This window comes from Zonotrichia albicollis, chromosome 27 (genome assembly GCF_047830755.1).
Source record: "Zonotrichia albicollis isolate bZonAlb1 chromosome 27, bZonAlb1.hap1, whole genome shotgun sequence".
Lineage (NCBI taxonomy): Eukaryota > Metazoa > Chordata > Aves > Passeriformes > Passerellidae > Zonotrichia > Zonotrichia albicollis.
The window spans coordinates 7,480,161-7,493,258 of record NC_133845.1 but is presented as its reverse complement, the minus strand read 5'-3'; the positions used below and the strand labels follow the sequence as shown (position 1 = coordinate 7,493,258).

The window sequence follows — 13,098 nt, the reverse complement described above, 5'->3', positions numbered from 1 at the left end:
CAGGTGCAGGCTGAGCCTAGGGATGCTCCAGGGACCTTCTGCCTTCTCTGAACAATCCCACTGAGGCAAAGGTGGAGGCGTCAGTGAACGAGCCTCTGTGTCCAGCCCCCAAATTTGCATTCAGGTTTTTTCCCTGGCATAGCTGAGTCTCCTGGAAGTAGGGAAAATATCTCACACAGAGCTGGCACAAAAAACCCCATCCCTGCCCACCCCAACCCCCTGCCAGGGTCCAGGCTCCTGGCCTAGGAGCCCTTTAGCAGCTTGGAGGAGCATGGAGAACAGCAGAGCTCTGCCAATTGAGGAACATCCTCTGCTCCATGCCAGCATATCCTACATCCCCACTGGGAGGCACTACTGGTGTGATTACAGTGCTGGAAATCAGCCTCCAGGCACAGGGAAATGCCTGGAACACAGGTAGAGGGAAGAGCCAGATTCATTCCTGTGTTCCCTATCAGGCAGTTTGTCCTTGAGTGTGGTCACTGAGGCTTTGGAAAGAAGCTGAGCCCATAAACAGCAGCTTCAGGCATCTCACACTTTGACAGATAATTTTGTGGTGAGCCTTGACCATGTTTCCTGGGGAATTTTAATTGGAAAAGGAAAGGAACAAGCATGGTGTGTGAATCTGTGCACATCAGTTGATGAATAATGACATTCATCTGTGTTCTGTGCAGGTAAGAAAGATCTGTGTGGATGTTTGTTATGAAAACATTCCTGGTGTTTGAGAGGCTGGATCCCCCAGAACAGGCTGAGTAGTGTGAAGCAGAGCAATGAAACTTGGCCGAGTGCAGGGTGTTGGAGGCACCAATGTGCTTTAATAAGGCCACTTCCCTTTTCACTTGTTCTGTGCTGCTTTCTCACTCTGCCTGCTCTCCACTTCCTCAGGTTGGGGGGGCTGTTATTTTTAAACAAGTTGGTTTTTTCCTTTCTCACAAGCTCTGTCAAAATGGGACTTAACTGTAGTCATAGTTGGCTTAGCAAAACTCTGCAGTTATGCTAAAAGCTCTGAAATAATGTCAAGAGGCAGTTTTTTCTGCTCTGCTTTTCCTCTTCTTTTCTCCTGAATAATTCTGTAAATTAGTGTGGGAGCCAGACTGTGGCATGAAAATACTTCAGGCAGTTTTAACCATAAACGATGGCACAAAGCTCTGATCTCCTCCTGGCCTATGGATCTCTCAAGGGTCCTGCCAGTGCACAGCTCAACTCTGCCATTAAAACTGGTCCTGGGAAGTCACAAAGGCTGAGCAGCTGCACCACCACCCCTCTGTGCACAAAGACTTCATAAATGGGGTAGTTGGAATATTTTTGTTGCAAGGCATGGCAGACCATGGCTCCATCCACCAAAGCCTCGCTCACCACATGTTACCACTGTGCCCAGAGCAGCTGTGGCTCTCTGGGAGTGCCCAAGGCCAGGCTGGACAGGGCTTGGAGCACCCTGGGACAGTGAAAGATGTCCCTGCCATGGCAGAGATGGGACTGAATGAGCTTTAGGGTCCCTTCCAACCCATTCTGGGATTTGATGATTCCATACTCTGTGACATGAGATACCTGCATGTCAGACCTGCTTGCTGACAGCTCTGAATCAAATCTAATAATTTTAAGGCATTCCATATCATGGTGTGCTGTTCTATTGTTTTTTTTAACTCCCCACTATGCTTTTATCTATAATTTCTCAGCAACACCCCTTATTTTTAAAGGGGCTTTTGTTTATTTGTGGGGAGTGAGTGTGTATGTGTGTGTGTGTGTGTGTGTTGGGAGCAGCTGACTGCAGGACAAATCCAGCTGAGGATGGAGCAGCATTGGAAAGTCCTGACTGACTCCTAATGATGGCTTGAATCTCCTTCAGTAGTTACATTTGCGAAAGCAGAAAGCAGAAGAAGCTACAAGCTGCACTAATAACATTCTCTGGGTTGCTTTGCCTTCCCAGTTCTTCTGTCTGAAATGACTTTTGGAGCATAGGGTGAATTTCAGGATTCAGTTTGTGACAGGCACACGGATAGACCCTTTCTTCTGTGGTTTCAAGTGCTTGGGCTTCTTAGCTGGGTTTAAAAGATACTCATTATCTGCTTCCTGTGCTCCATGGCAAGCAGACAAACTCCTCAGGAGTGGGGAATGCATCTCTTTCACTTGCTTAATTTAAAAAAAATTGCTTAAAATTGTCTGGCAAAAAAAATTAGAACAGAAAATGAGACTCATGTGATTATTTTATTATTTTCAATCAAACATTCAGAAACAGCAAAAGACATTGCAGTGCTGTTCAGTGGATTGGAGAGCAGAGACCCCTGTGCAGGTGCAGAAGGTCCCAGGTGCAGAGGAGTCACATCTTGGTCACTCAGGTTTCATTCCTAAAACAAAGGCAGTTCCTAAGAAGGATTAAAGATTTTCCTTTACAGGAAACAAAGTGCAGATGGGGGAAAGGTGTGTCATTGTTCTGCAGGTAGTAAAATACCTCCTCAGAGCAGTAATTTGAAAGGTAAAACCCAAGCCTGAAGCTGAGGCAGCTCTGTGTTATTGAGATTGCAGCTGTTACATTCCTGCTCTGATTAGCAAAAACAGGATTGGGCAACTCCTGGCCTTAGTTTGAAACTGGGCACCAGCAAAGTGTGTGAATGGGGGGGGTCACAAGCTTTGAAGGAGTCTTCCTAGCCAAGCCTGGCCTATAGTAAAAAGAAAAAAAAATGCATGGGGAGCATGCAACACATCCTGGCAGCTTTGGGCAGCTCAGCATTACTGCTCTGAAGTCCTGGATGCTGCTTGGAATTTTTTGTGCATTTTGCATGTTAATTTGGAATAGCATTGCTTCTGCTGTATTCATCTATGTTGGGATTTTCCCAGCTTTAATCAATGGGTTTGGTAGGAGGAATGTTATCAAAATGGTGAGTTGGTACCAGGGAAAAGGGTTTGCACTTGGAATTTTTCAGAGAGAAGTGGATTTAGGAGTCGTGCTTGGCTGCTGAGGTAAACCTGGTGTGATAGTGTGCTCATTGTCCAGGCCAAACAAGTCCAGCAGTGAATACCAAGTGTACAGAGAAGCTGGAGAACAGGATCACTGGGAGATGTGAGTCAGCAAACGATTTTGAAAATAGCACAGAGGAGAAAGCGTGAGCACCTAAAGAAAGGAGTTTTCCCCTCCTGCTCATCAAGATATCTGCAGATAGAGAGGCAAATTCCTCCCTAATATTTTTGACCCTGCGGTTGCTCACCTTTAGCTGGCAAGCCCACATTTTAAAGTGGGTGACAGCAATTACTGGGATTGATGAACTGGTGTTAATGGGTCTCAAGGTCAAACAGCACAATGACAGAACTAATCCCACAAACTGCACTGGCACTAGGAGAAAGCTTGGCTGAGGCTTCCTGCCCTCCTGGCTCCTGTTCCTGCTCCAGTGCTGGCTGAAGCTGGGCAGGGAAGGCAGTGCTGGAGTCAGGTCAAGTCCCAGGGTCTCTGTGCTGTGCCCTGGGCTGCAGCCTGGCTGCAACTGGGTCACTGGGAAATGATCCCATCATTTGGCTTTGCTTTCAAACAGCAGAACTCCCGGAGAGTTTTTAATTGGGTTTGTTTTCAGTGATCTGATCATTGATTCAGCTCAATGCCAGCTAGCCCCTCGGACTGGGAGGGGACAGTGCTCCTGTGATGACATTATCAGGGACACTGGTGTGAGGTGCGGCCCCTGGGCGGCGGGGCCCAGCCTGTGTCACATCTGCAAGCTGGGACGTGCTTCCCCCAGAGCACTCGGGCCTGCCCAGTGTGTCTCCCTTCCTCCTGCACATGCTGAGACACATCAGTGTGGCCTCGGGGATTTGCAGCAGGAGCAGGGACTGAGGGACAGGGATGGTGGCACCGATGTGCCCCTGAGCTCCACAGTCCTGGTGGGACTGGGCTGTGGCCCTCAGCGCAGTGTCCTCTGTAGCTTTTGTGGCATGAAGGAGCGAGGAAGGAGAAAGTGGATGAAGGTGAGTGCAGCTTTCCTGGCCCGTGTGTTTTCCTGGAGGTGCTCCCAGGCTGAGGGGATGGCGCCGGGCCCGTCCCCATGGTGGAGGCTCTGGAGCAGCCATTGGTTACCTCAGACCTTCGCAGAACCCTAGGATGGGTCACGCTGGAAAGGCCCTCAGCAGGGCCATCCCAGAGTACAGAGCACAGCATTGTGTCCATGGTTCTGGATTGACTCTAGGGAGGGACACTCCACACCCTCTCTGGACAATCTGTTCAGTGCTTGATGACTGCACAGGGAAATTTCCCCTCACGTTCAGCTGGAAACTGCCCGTTCCTCTTGTCCTGTTGCTGGGCACCAACGAGCACAGCCTGATTCTTTCTTCTCAGCACCCCTCTTCTAGATTTTTATACCTGGTGTTGTTTTACATGTATATTTTAGACCTTCCACAGACGAGCAGCTGTGTGCTGCTCCCCATCCCTCCCTGCCCACCCAGCGCCCTTTGCCCGGCCCCGGGAGGGGCGGCGGGAGGGACACGAGGGTCCCGCGGCGCTGCCGGCCCGGGGGCAGCGCCGGGGCGGCTGCGAGAGCCGGGGAGGGAGGGAGGGAGGAGGGAAGGAAGGAAGGAGGCACCTGCGGAGGAGGAGCCGGGGAGGGGCTTGGCAGAGCCGCAGAGGCTGCGAGCGGCCGGCGCATCCCGCGGATCCCGGCGGAGCCGAGCCAGCCCGGCGCGGAGCGGGCGCGGGGACCCGGCCGGGAGCAGGGCCAGGTGAGGCAGCGATAGCCCGGGTCACCCGGCTGGGCTCGGAGAGGGGGCCGAGGTGTCTGTGCCACTTGTTGCTTAGTAACTTGCCAGATCCTTAATGTTTGTGTGGGGATTGAGTGGCTTTGGATGAGGATTCTTCTTTGCCGGTGGTGATGGTGCCTCGGGAAAGAGGCTCTTGGTACATACTTTTCATTGGATATTGGGAAGCAATTCCTCCCTGTGAGGGTGGGCAGGCCTTGGCACAGAGTCCCCAGAGCAGCTGGGGCTGCCCCATGATCCCTGGCAGTGTCCAAGTCCAGGGGTTGGACGGGGCTGGGAGCAGCCTGGGACAGTGGAAGGTGTCCCTGCCATGGCAGGGGTGGCACTGGATGGGCTTTAAAGTCTCTTCAAAGCCAAACCATTCCATGATTTGATGGTACTGAACACCCCCTGGTTGGCCCAGGGGTGCTGGGCTGTGCTGGGGTGTCCTGCCCAGGACACTGTCTGGAGCAGAGCTGGTCCTGCAGGGGTGTGATGCTGTCGGGGTGCTCAGATGCCTCCCTGCCTGGGATCGTGTTTTCAGCCAGGTGAAAACATACCTGGTGTCAGTAATTTCTCTCTCATCCCCGGCTGCTGGTTACAGACCTGTGCTTCTGCAGTGGGAAAGGATCCTGGGGATCTATGCCCTTGGGCAGCTTCCCTGGCTTGGTGACCAAATACCGATTACATTTACATACTTACCCCTCTCCCCCTCCTTGTTAATTGTTTTACTTTTGTTTCCCTCTTACTAATCTCTGCCTTGAGGTTTCTGTTCCACTTTGCTCCACGCTGGGTCCGTAGTTGTAAATTGTTTTATTGGATTTGTTCTCGGGTCATGGGTGTGTAGCAAACTGGAGCTGTTAAAGGGAGCCTCTTTCATGTCCGGGATGATTTGTGTGAGGATTCCCACCCAGATCCCAGCAGAGAAGGAATTCCAGCGTGCACACCCCCTCCACCCCAGCCCTGATCCTGGGGCTGCAGGGCTGGAGTTCAGTGCCTCCCTCTCAGATTTATACCTCCCTCCCAAAGAGGCAGCTGACAGAGGGGAATGTCTACAATTTAAATTTCAATAGATTTTTGCATATCACTTTATCCTTTTGTCTTCCCTCCCTTCCCAGACTGGCACATCCCTAAGCATTACTATTATTGATGCTGTTGGTCAGGAGAAAGGGGCTTCCTATTAAAACTGCCAGCCCATTGTTTGCTGGAGCCCTGCGGCACGGAATGCACACTCTGGAAAATAAAATTCCCAGGGAGAGATGTTACTGTGATCACAGGAGACACTTTGCAAGTAGCCATGGCTCGTCTGTTCATATTTGTTCAGAAAACCTCCTAAAAGCCAGAGCCCATTTTAAGGACTAAATGCCCTGCAGGATCTGATTATTTGTGACAGAGAAGACAGGAGGCCTTCCCTTTCCACTCTTCCCCGGCCTCCTTTGTTCTGGGTACCACACAGGCATGATAAAAGAGGCTCATTTGAAATCAAAGCCCTGCACTGGGAAGTGAAAGGAAAAGAATATAAAGCAGGCAAAACAATACATTGTCTGCATTCCTAACTCTTGAAAAGCAGATTTAATTCACCTCAAATCCCCAAACTTTTAGGTCTAGTTTTCGCTTTCAGTGAAGTTTTTTACACTTCTTTAGCTGTGTAAGGAGGATGTATGTGAAAATGTAATTTTTATCCCCTTTTAGCTATTGTATCCTTCTTGTGCTGTATAAGGTGACTGTAACATGAATGAAAATTGTGGTCATGGTCTTCAGGATTCTTTTTGTTTCCACTCCAGGTGAGTGGAAACTTAACTTCCAAAGGCAGAATCATCTCAGGGGTTAAGAGTGAAAGAATGAACAGTTTAGGAAGTCAGGACTGTAAACAGGAGAGGAACCAGAGCAGTATGGATCTGGGGAGGGTAGGTCACTGCAGCTTGGAACTGGTCTGGGCTGCAAACACTTGCCCTCAGGGCAGTGAAATGAGAGAGGCAGCCTTGGGGAAGGGGCTGGGAGAGCAGCAGGGATGCTGCTGCCACACTGGGACAGTGTGTACCCAAGGCAAAGGCTGTGCCATGGGCATCAGGAGCAGCGAGGCAGTGTGCCCTGACCCGGGCCCCCTCCTGTTCCCAGAGGGATTGCTCATGCCCCTTCCCCATGAATCCAAAGGGTTTGTTCCTTCCCAAGGCCTTGCATAAGAGCAAACACCCTCTCACTGTGGGATCGGGCTCCATCTGCCAAACTCCTCATTACTGCGCTTGTGTTGTTGTTGATTCCTGGCAGATCCTTTCCCACCGGCGCGGGCTGGGCGAGCGCGGTGCCGCCGTCACTGCCGCCATCCCGGCCCGGCTGTGCCACACTCACACACTCGGGGTGGGATGGCCTGGGAAGGCTCCAGGCTGCCTGCCTGTGCCAGAGTGCTTGCTGTGATGCAGGGTCAGCCGGGCTTTCTGGCAGCTTTTTGGAAGATGTCCTGCAGAGCTGCTGCCCGTTGCAGGGATTGCGTGGGCGAGGCTCAGCCGAGCTGCAGTTCCACGGGGCTGTTGGGAGGTGTTTAATCAGGGAAGGAGCACAGCTGGGCTCTGAACCAGGCACAGCAAAGGCACTTTACCTTCAAGGAGTGTGAGTTTGGAACAGTCAGCTCTTGTCTTCTCTGAGGCCGTGGCTGCTGAAGCCAGGAGAAAAAATGTTTGGTTTAGATTGTCCTAAGGGAGGTTGAGGTTGTCCATTGGGCAGTTCAGGTGTATGGATAGGCAGCAGCTCCAGTCAGCTCCAGCAGGAAGTGTGTGGCATTGCCATCACTGTCTCTCTGTGGATCACATTCCTGTTGGTGATGACTGGTGAGTTGGAGAGGCTTCTGGCAGACATGGCCCTGTTCTGGTGTCCCCTAATGCCAAAGTGATATCTTGCTTCTTCAGTGTTTTTCCATTTCTCCCTGAGCTGCAAGTGTCTGCAGAGTTACCCAGCACAGGTTGCTGGTTGTTGGTGTTCATGACCTCACCCTTAATGCTGCTGCCCCAGCTGAGGTTCCAGAAATTCCTTTAACTAAAACCACCTTTCATGGGCCACACAGCACAACCTTTGGGGTCATTCTGAAATTGGGTTTCTTTTCAAACCTTGCAAATTGTGTATCAGAGATACCCTCAGGTAACAGTGTCACATCCTCTTCAGTGGGAATGTAGGGTTGCACATTTTGGTGTCAGATCTCAAACCCTTGGGTGTGGTGGGAGCTTGGGCATGTGAAGTCAAACAATCCTGACATGCCAGAGTGGATGTGGGTAGGAGGCTGACACCATCTCCCTGATGGGCAGATCTGGTATTCAGTCCTGCCTGTGATGGTTACCTGAGTCAGAGCAGCCTTTCTAAAGGATCCTCAGGCTCCAGGGTAGGCGACATAAGCAAAAGGACTGCATTAAGCTCTGCTAGAACAGAGATTTAGCTAGAATGAAAGAGAAAAAAGGTATTTCAAGTGTCTCTCTGGGTATTTTTTTCCTAGCTCCATGTTTCCCAATTTGCCCCCTTGTCTCCCAGTTTTGCTGCTGGCCCTGTGACCTCTCAGTGTCACCTGAGCTGCTGACCCCTCTGCCACGTGTGCTTAATCTCTATCAGTTTGTTTTCAGCTCCCACTCCTTTTGCAGATTGAGCCTCTATTAACTGGTTTCCTTTGCACTACAGCCCCGTCCATCATTATTTCCTCCCCCAGTCACCTGTCCTAGCCTGTCCCTGCTGCATCATCCCTGGGACTCTGTTAGTCAGTACTGTTGGTTTTTTCCAAAATACTATTTAAACTTGTTGATAGAATTAATAGATTGACCTTTCCAGCCCTTGAACCTTTGAAACCTCTCTCATGTCTCCATTAGCCTTCAGCTGCATAAATAACTGATTTATATCTCCTGGCCATGTCCCACTGCCCCGGGGCAGGTGTGCTGTCCTTCGGGGATTCATTTGAAGATGTCCTGGGTCTGTTTGTTGAGGGGGTCAGGTATCATCTTAGTGCTGCCTTATGGTCTTAGATTCTGTGCAAAGATCAGTCATGTCTTAAGGCTGGAAATCACCACAGACTTCTTGGTATCAGACATATGTGATAGACTTTTGCATCAGACTGACCTCGTGGTTATCATTCCTAAGCCATTACAAAATTTAGCAGAAGAGCAGGGAAGGAGGTTTTGCTGTTGTGCATTAGCTCCTGTTCACGTCTGTGATTTCTCATGGCCATAAAGAAACTTCTCCAGGCAGTTCACACTGTGGATGATCCTCATGCATGTCACCACAGCCATGTGATTTCAGTTCAATGACAGCAGCCACCATGTTGGTACCTTCTGGATTTGCAGTGTGGAGTGGCCAGAGCCAGATGCATCAGAGGCTGAAGGAATTGTGGAGTTGTGAGTTGCCAGGCTGGTGGATCTCTGCTGCCAGATGTTCCTGTGCTGACCAGGAGGAGCCAAGCTGAGCTGAGGGCTGCTGTGGGCACGAATGGGGAGCAGCTGGGGTTGAGCTGAGGTCATTGCACAGACACTGCCCAAAGGGTGGCTGCAGGAGCCTGGGCAGATGCAAGAGATGCAGCGTCCTTATTACCAGGCTTTATAAATAGACAGCACCAGCTCTTATCAATGACCTACTTTACTCTCCATATGTGTGGGGCTCTCCTGGTAGTTGGAAATTTGTCCTTATTCTTAGCTGGTTCTTGTCTTAGCTAATTGGAATGGTTCTTATCAAATTACACTGAAATTAATCACCTTTAACATATTGCTTCACTTCAGAGCCCAGCCTTAACTGATGGCAGCCTAGCACAAGAGAAATGCTGCAGCATCAGAAAACACAATTTATTTTGCTCTTGTTTATGGCAAACCAGTCAGTACATATTTATGAAAGTTATTGGAGATAGATATTTTTAGACTCTCATATCTATGGAATTTTAAATTATCTCTTGAAAATCTTTATGCCTGCTGAGGGAGCCCAGTATAGAGATTAGTGAGGTTATTGCTGTATTGGTTGGTCCTTCTTCAAAGCCAGCATCCTGTTCAAGGATTTAGGGATGGTGCTTGGTGGTGCGTGGTTCCACATTCTGCTTGGGGGTTTTAGGGCTGTGTAAATGAGCTTCCAAAATAGAATGTGCTGTGGCAGGAGGGAAGGAGGAAAATGTCTTGTTGCTAAGGAACATGACAGAGAACTGGGAGATGTGACTCAGTTCTTGGCTTGGCATCACTTCTCAGTGAGATGTGGGTCTGCAGAGTGGGTTTTTCTGAGTGCAAGGGGATGGATATTGAGTATATTGGCTGATGTTTTCAGGAGGGGTCGGGGTGATTGCTGCTGTGTGGGGACCCAGCTGGCCTCGCTCTGCTCTCACCCTTCAGTGTGATCCCAAGTGTGCAGAATCAGGAGCACAGGAAATGTGTGGCAAAAACAACCCCAGCTTCTCATCTCCTGATTCCTGGTGCTGCTCTTTTTTCAGAAGAGTCTGTTGCTTCTCCTCTCCCTGCAGCAGTTTAATTTTAGAATAGAATGGCTCTGGAGGGACTAATAGCCTAGAAAAATTTTTGCCTGGTTTGCTGTAAATCTCCTTTAAGAGAGGATGGATTTCACTTTTGTTTTGTAATGCTTTTCTTTATGACATTCCCACACCTTTGTCCATCTTTGATTTTGTGCCTCCAGTGCAGTTTGGGGATTGCTGTGGAGCTCTGCAGCCACGTGTTGTTGTTGCTGTGGTCTGAGCACCAGGCTCTCCTCTCAGCAGGGGCCAGCTGGGTGCTGTGACCTGTAAAATCACTGGCAATGACAGAAACAAACAGGCTGCCCATGTGCTGGGAATGTGGGTCAGCAAACACCCTCCAAGATTATTCTCTTGGAGTCCAAGTTTGCTAACCCTGCATCAGAAAGCGTGGTGCTATTGCCCTGGGAAGGGGCTTTTGTCAAACCCCAAATATTAGTGCTACCAGCAGGGAATGGGACAGGGGCTCTTTGTGAAACAGGGGCTTGTTTTCTCTTGGCAGAGGCTAATGAGGCTGCAGGGAACAGGCAGAGGGCTTAGGAAGCAGGCAGGGATTTTGGGAGGGTGTCCTGGAGGAAGTTGCCATTGCCCTGGATGGGGCCTGGAGCCACCTGGTCTAGTGGGAGGTGTCCCTGCCCATGGCAGGAGTTTGGGACAAGATGAGCTCTAAGGTCACTTCCACCCCAGACCACTCTGGGATTCTGTGTTTAGCGTCTGTTGCCAGGTAACCTTTGACTGGATGTCCCCTGGCCTTTGGGAAGGGGCAGGATGAGGCAGCTGAGAGATGCTGTCCTGCTGTGGGCTTGGCTGAGCTGTGTTTGGTTCTCAAGCCTTTGTCCCACGGGGCTTTTCTTGCTGAGCAGAACAAATCTGGGGACACAGTAGGGCTGCATTTATTTGTTTGTTAAAGGGGTTTTTCCTGTTGGGTCTCTATGATCCAAAGCCAAGGAATCAGAAGGAGACAGTGCTCTTTGCCATCCTATCTTTCCTTCTGTTGGCAGCACTTTGGGCAATTCTGATTAAATATTGCAGTGGTCTTGGGAAGGATTGTGTGGCCAGACATCACTGTGGTGTTGTTGGACTGTGTTGTGAATCCCAAATAACTGCACCCCTAATGAATGCATGGGGCACAGGAGGGATCAGGGCCAGGGAGAGCAGGTTGGTTCTGGGCTGTCTCACCTGGGCTGGCCCAGCTCTGCCCCTAAGAGCATCAGGGGCAGCAGATTATTCTTAATCCAGGTCACGGCAGTGCCTCAGCTCAGCCTCAGGGAAAGGTGTGGGGGCACCCAGCAGTGCCACCAAGGGCTGAGCTCCTGATGTTGGGATACCCAGCAGTGCCACCAAGGGCTGAGCTCAGAGGAGGGCTCAGGAGTCCTCAGCAAATGCCAAGGGATGGATCCCTGTGGGCTTCCAGAGGGGTGAGTTGTCCTGACCAAGAGTGTGAAGCTGCTGAGGAGCTGGTGGCTGGCACAGCTCTTCAGGAGAGCTGCAGAAAGCCTGTCCTGAGGGTGAAGGAGCCCTGGTTTTAATGAAGAGATTGTTATTTATTAGCTTTTACCAGTGTCAGGGGGATTTGGGGCCTCACTTGCACCACAAATGCTGGTGGTAAAACAGCAACAGCGCTGCCTGATCCATAAATGTTCCTGGGGGAGGTACTGGGCAGCTTCCCAAAGCCACAGTGAACTACCTGGCACAAGGAATCCTTTTCCTTCCCCTCCTCCCCACCATGTAAAGGCTTTGGCCAGCACAGTTATGACAGCAAAGGGAAGGGAGATTTTTGTATGCTCCTAATTGATGTATTTGTGCCAGCAAAACTTCAGAAGTGGTCCAGACTCAGGTGGGGTTTTTCAGTTGGGTTTCATTTGAGGGTTTTTGCAGTCAGGCACTCCACTGGTTGGAGAATTTATCTTTGCTTCTTCAGGCCAGGGTATTAAGCCAAATCTGCCTTTCTGAGGAAAGCAGCCCTTGCTCCTTCTAGGAAAGTCTCCATTTCTTGGTAAACATTGTGTTTTGTAGTGGTTAAGTCTGAGGTGGAGAGTAATATGGATAAATGTTGGAATTTTTGTTTAGTTTGGTTTGGCTTTCAGTTAGTAACTTGAAGCACAGCAACCATTTGACATTTTCTGTTACTAATGCTGGTTCCCAAATTTATTTCTATGAACACCTTGTGTGGAGACTCAAGCTGTGGGTGGATCAGTTCTATCATGTCTCTGCTTTATTGGAGGGGCAGTAATGGTGGGAAAGGGTTAATTGTTTTATCCACATCTGCTTGGTTTGTAACACTTGAAGATTTATTTCAGGTCTAAAGCCTGTGCCTTGATTCCCTGGTTTGCCTGCAGTCACCAGTTCTGGGTGCAGAGCAGGTACAGGTGCTGCAGCAGCAGAGCACTGCTCCTGCTGCTGTCCCTGTCACCCGTGGGGCAGTGAGGCCCTGCATGGGTGTTTGGAGCAGAAAACACAGATCCTGCAACATTCCTGGCAGCTTTTGGCACTGGGGCTTGTCCAGAGCCTGCTGTGCTGTGCTCACCTAGAGCAGGATGCAGCAGGAGTGAATCCCTCGGGGTGCTCTGGGGCTTCAGGGTCGGCAATGGCTGAGGGTGGGGGATCCCAATTTGCTGCTGGTGCAGCAGGAGCAGAGCTCATCCCTCTCACACACCTACCTGCTTTCCTTCTCCTTAATAACCTGTCAGCAGGGAGATGGCTGCTTGGATTTCCTTGCCATTCTCTTGTTCTCCCCCACCCTGCAGAAGCCTGAGTGAATCATTCCTGCGTGGGTACAGCCCTGGGAGCTGGGCTCAGCCTCAGAGAGGCTTGCAGAGCAGGCAGTGATGCAGAGCAGCCTTGTTACAGACCAAGGAGCCGTGCTGACACTTCCACAGGCTGGGGACAAGGGAATTTCTGGTGGCTGAACCTGC

At 50.5% G+C, this 13,098-nt stretch overlaps 1 protein-coding gene across 9 annotated transcripts in view; it reads left to right on the top strand.

The window, feature by feature from the left end:
* The window catches only part of ARHGAP32 (Rho GTPase activating protein 32), a 242,761-nt gene that overhangs the window by 189,374 nt on the left and 40,289 nt on the right, over positions 1–13,098 (top strand). The window contains exon 1 of one of the 9 annotated variants that reach the window (XM_014271888.3): positions 4,537–4,695. The exons of the other annotated variants lie outside the window; for them this stretch is intronic. The gene's annotated coding sequence lies outside the window, so the exon portion shown is untranslated. Of the gene's footprint in view, positions 1–4,536; positions 4,696–13,098 lie in introns of those variants that run through there. 9 annotated transcript variants of the gene reach the window in all.